This window comes from Opisthorchis viverrini (genome assembly GCF_000715545.1).
Source record: "Opisthorchis viverrini unplaced genomic scaffold opera_v5_68, whole genome shotgun sequence".
Lineage (NCBI taxonomy): Eukaryota > Metazoa > Platyhelminthes > Trematoda > Opisthorchiida > Opisthorchiidae > Opisthorchis > Opisthorchis viverrini.
The window spans coordinates 1,316,367-1,321,501 of NW_008751724.1; the positions used below are offsets into that span (position 1 = coordinate 1,316,367).

Consider the following 5,135-nt stretch of genomic DNA (forward strand, 5'->3'; position numbering starts at 1 on the left):
CAAATGCTTTTGAGAAGTCGAAAAGTATGGCATCCGATATGAGTCCTTCGTTCTTGGTTTGTGTTAAGCTGTCCATAAACACGAGCATGTTTGTTACGCAAGAACGGTTTGGGAGAAATCCGTGTTGAGCTGGAGATATCAGATTGCTGGAAGTAAGGTGATCTAGGATGGCTCGCTTCAGAATGCGTTCCATCACCTTGCACGGCACGCTAGTGAGGCTTATAGGCCTATAGCTGCCAGGCGATAGTCGGTCACCAGTTTTGTAGATTGGCGTGACAATCGCTTCCTTCCAGGCAGAGGGAAGGCGGCCTTCATCAAGCGACTGGCGAAACACTAGGTGCAGTTGATTTGCGAATGTGGAGGACGTTTCTTTCGTGATCCCTGGTTGGACCTCGTCAGCCCCCAACGCTTAAAAAGGGTTGATCTTGTGCAAGAGTTGACGAATGTCCTCCACCGTAAAGACCAAGTCCGTTAGGGGCTGTTCGTAGATCCACCTTGACAAGAGTGGATGTGACGAAGACGCAGGGGCTGAGTACAGACACGCATAGTGTTCTCTGTAAACCTCAGATACCACTGTTGTGCCATTCGTCGGTCCCTCGTTTCTATCCCTCAAGGAGAAAGCGGATGGCTTGTTTCTGCTGCGATGTCTCATGTACTTGAACAAGACAAATTTGTGTTTTTCGAGCAAGGTCCAGATTGGTGGCTTGTTTTCGTGTGTTCCATTTTCGGGTTTCTGATTTACAGCGGGTCCGCATCTTACGAAATGCCAGCTCATCTTCTGTATCCCCTGCAGTGAACTTTTTGAAGAGTTGGGATCTTTTTTCCAGAAGTCGCCGAATCCTTTTTGACAGCCTGCGGTTCATCCGACTGCGTGCTGGTTTTTTCGGACGAACGTCGCATCAGCCTCGTGAACTTTCTGCACAATGGTGCTATATAGTTCTTCCGCTGGAGCTGGTCGCAGTGTGACTTGTTCAAGAAAGATGCGCATTCCTGAGAAGTCTGCACGGTAGAATTCTCGAAACCACGATTGGAGTTCGGAATTTCTGGCCCAATGGCAGATGCAATCAAGGGTCAACACACAGTGGTCGCTATGTCCCGGTGGAGCGTTAATTGTTACCTGGTCAACGAAGTGCCTTTCGTTGAAGATGACCAAATCCAGGAGGGATGGTAGTTGGCCCGCGCGGTATCTGTTGGCCGCGACGATATGTTGAGTCCAAGCGATCTATTGAACGACTTCAGACAGCGCCGCTGCAAAAAGTAAGCCCGATTCGACGCGCCGGAGTTCCATCCGGGAAGCTTTCGGGCGCTGAAGTCACCTACCAGCAGGAGATGAGTGAAGTGGTAGTTGAAGTAGAGTTGCTCAAGGGTTTGTATGAGGAATTGGTCATCTTCAGGGGGACTCGAGTGGCTACGGTGGACCACACCGGGAAGGAGAGAATCGGACCCGCGCAGCGGGATGTGGACCCACAGCTCATCGCAAAAGGGTGCGGGGTGGTGTCCGAGAGGACAATCGGGATTGGTGGGGCCGCGTGTAAATACAGAGCAACCCTAATTTCCCGCCCTCCTTTTTAGTCGGCTCGAAAAATGGAGTAACCGTCTATCGAGATCTCCGCGTCGGAGACATCTGGTGTGAGCCACGTCTCTGTGAGTGCGATTATGGATGGTTGTTCAAGAAAAGCTGGCCGCTTAACATCGCCGAGTTTGTTGAAAAGGCTAGGGCAGTTTGTGGACAAGCAATTCAAAACCGTCTCCGCTGCCTCCGAGGGTGAGTAGCCGAAAGTTGAGTGACCAGGGTGGTCAGCAGACTTAATAGTTATGCGGCGGGTCTTAGTCCAAGGCTACGAAGGGGTCGCTGGGGCGATGTCGTCTGCTTCCTGCCTTCGTGGTTTTTGGGGGTGCTTTTCGCTTGCGAGGTTTTTCTTCGTTCCGTGGGAGCCCGGTTTGCTCGGGCGTTTTGGCTTTGGGGGATGAAGTCTTTTTCCCCCTGGGCGAAAATTTCGACCGTTGCTGTTTGTAGCTCTTTCAGCACCCCCATTTTTGCGACCAGATTTGATGTTGATCGAGGAGTTGCGGCAAGCTTTCTCCTTCCTGGTTTCTTCGGTTTTTTGGCGCGGTTTCGCCGGGAAAGTGTCTCTGTGTGGTCCTGGGCGCTGGGTGTCGGCACCAAGAAGTAATGATTTTGGTGGCGCTCCCAAAGGGCTCGTTTTTGCGGAGGACCGCACCTTAAAGCCAGATAGCAGTTTTCTAATCAGGTGGTTCTTATGTGGCTTGTTTGGCTTCGGTCGCTCTTCTTTCGTGTTTGTGTGGACACCTGATCCGCCGGCGATCAGCGTGGCTAACTCGATGTAGAAGGGATTCACCGGATGGCTGTGGTCATGTTTATGGCTTAGTCTGTCGGGGTCCTGGGTGACGGTTGTGTCCATAAGCAGAGAGGCCACTTCTGACGGAGTGGAGCTGAAGATTGGCTTCGATGCATGTCCCTGCACATCTGACTCAGTACAGTTCAGAGACCGTGGCTTTGTTGAGGAGTGCATGGCTGCAGCTGTAACGGAGATAGGCGTTGATATCTCCACGTACTTTGGGCGCTGCTTGCAAGCGAGGTTTGCCTCCTCCAGGACATCACTGCTTCTGGTGGGCGAGAGGCCTGTGGTGGTCGAATATAAACTGATGTCCGGAGACGCAGCTGGTTTCGTCGGCCTGCTTTCGGGAGCACAACGGGATATGGCCACAATCGGCTTGGCCATGAGTTTGGGGTCGGATGAGTTTATGCCCAGCGGAAGCCTGTTTTGTGCCTCCACCCCTGACCTGTTGTGACCGAGCTTTCGAGCGTCTAGAGGGCAATCCTCAGATAAACGCCTGACCATTGGGTTGGCATTTTGAATGCCGCCAGCCCGCTCCAAGATCTTCAGATGGGGAAGAAAGAGTGACGAGAAGTACAAGCGTTCGCTTGCTTCCCTTCTGGCGTAACCATCCTGCATGGAGCGAGTGGTCGGGCTTGGTGAGGACATTCCTAAGGATTGATTGTGCCAGCTTCACTGGTGTGGTTTTTCCGGAGAATGACAGATTGATTATCAGTCTTCTTTCCCTTAGGCGCCTGTCCACTAGAGACGCTTTCGCGGTCTTCATAGCCGCGTCAGAGAGTTGTATCTCTTCGCAGTTCATAGCCGCGTCAGAGAGTTGTATTACTCTCTTCGCAGCCATAGGGCTCGGTATGAATATCGCGGGGGTATTGGTTCAGCGAAGAAAGTTCCTTGTCAACTTTCGTCCATGTCGCTGCAGTCCTGGTGTCTGAGTCCTCGAGCGTCTTTGAAAGACGCTGTAATTTCTCGCCGATTAAAGCGGAACACTGACAGTCGTCTTTCTGAGTCTGCACTGGGGACTGGGTACAGTTTTGAGGGCTCCCCTCTTTGCTGCGGTATGTATTACACCCTTAACATAGAGGCAGCTGGCGCAGACAAACGGGTCGGGAGAGTTAGCTAGTCGGTTTATCTGGTCGTCCTGTGAACCCGTGCGTTTGAAATTTCACCAGGCCTTGCAGGTGTGGCATTGCATCCCGCGTTTGACGTTCGACGGGCAGCCATTTCGCCCACATCTGTTGCGGTCTATCAATGGCTGCAGGGGGGCAATCGGTATAAATTGATGTCATGTTTCGGACTAGATGTAAAATAGGAAGTGTGCGCAAAATATCAAGGGTTATCTCTCAAATGTTTCGTTAGAGTAATAAAATTCAGCAATCACTCGCGTGTACTCTGCGACTAGATTGAAAAACAAAAAACTTCTTTCACAAATTTGCACGAGGGAAACACGAGACCGATTTCGAACGTACCGCGGATCATACCTTCACTATTGATCCGAATAGCCCATCGCCTACCGTGAATTTCTGAGAAGCTGTATTAGACCTACAGGAAACCAGTGAAATCTCTGGTAGCTCCATTTGGCGCGTGCTACTAGGTCGCGGACGTCAGGGTCAATGGTATCGACCAATCAGAACCCTAAGGCTTCCGCCTACGGCGCGTTGCCTCGTTGGGTCCATTGCTACGGTACAGTCGTGTGGACGCCGGTGATCTAGCGTAACAACTTGGGCAAAGCGATGGGGTGGGGATTTAACACTTGTGGACCGAATGAGGCGATGGTGGTTTCAGGTGAGTGGAAGTTAACTGTAGACGTAATACTAACTCTAATCGTAGGTTGTTATCACCGCCGTCCTCTGTTAGTTCCTGGCGGAAGAGTCTTCGTCTGGCCGGGCATACAGCGGATTGATAGGTAGCCATGTTGTAAACATCTTTGAGATATTACCGTGTTATAAATATTACTTCTAACTAGTCTTGAATTCATCCACAGAAAAAATTCCATTTGACCCTCAGGATGCTAGTGTCAGCAGGCTTCTGGGTAGTCATCATTTGGGCAGATATTGCATTGACTGCATTCTCACACATTGGGGAACTTGACCAGTGACATTCATATGGCCTACCTGATATTCCGGTACTTCCGCAGCTCAAAAGCCTTTATTAGGTTTCTTTCACTCCCCCACACCTTCGTTCAGCAAGGAGTGATTCGGAAGTTTGTGGGGTAACATCAGTCCTTGGTATTCTCAGACCTTCGTATGTGAAATTGTGTAACTCTACAAGCGCTTCATTCAAAAACTAGTGTTCAACGGATGCACACTCTGTTCCTACTTTATTTTGTGATTGATCTGTTCATGAAATGAAAGCTGGAAGTTTTTACAAAGCAAACTACTCACGAGGTTGCTGAAAGCACTTCGATAGCCCACGACCAGTTTCGCCCTTCTTAAGGCTTATACGATAGGCGCAGTCCCCGACTTTCCGTCAACTTTACGTTCTACTTGAACCCAAACTGGACTGATTTCGACAAATACACTCATTTGCAAATCAATTTGATTTTCACGGGAGACTCAGGTGCACATCAAGTGAACTCGTCATCACCATCATCATCATCACCGACAGCATGACATCAGTGTTCAACACCGATGCTTCACTGCCGTACAACCATGACTTATTTGAAAGCCTTATTGTGTAGAAAAGAGTAAAGGTGGATGGGGGAGGGACTTAGTGCTAGCTTAACACAATCATTCTGAGGTGCCTACACCTCTAGACATTCACTCAGGCAATCTGGAT

At 50.1% G+C, this 5,135-nt stretch overlaps 1 protein-coding gene across 1 annotated transcript in view; it reads left to right on the top strand.

The window, feature by feature from the left end:
* Nucleotides 1–4,038: 4,038 nt before the first annotated feature.
* The window catches only part of T265_04251 (hypothetical protein), a gene marked incomplete at both ends in the record, with an annotated part of 25,591 nt that continues 24,494 nt past the window's right edge, over nucleotides 4,039–5,135 (top strand). The window contains one exon of the mRNA XM_009168944.1: nucleotides 4,039–4,142. The remainder of the gene's footprint in view (nucleotides 4,143–5,135) is intronic.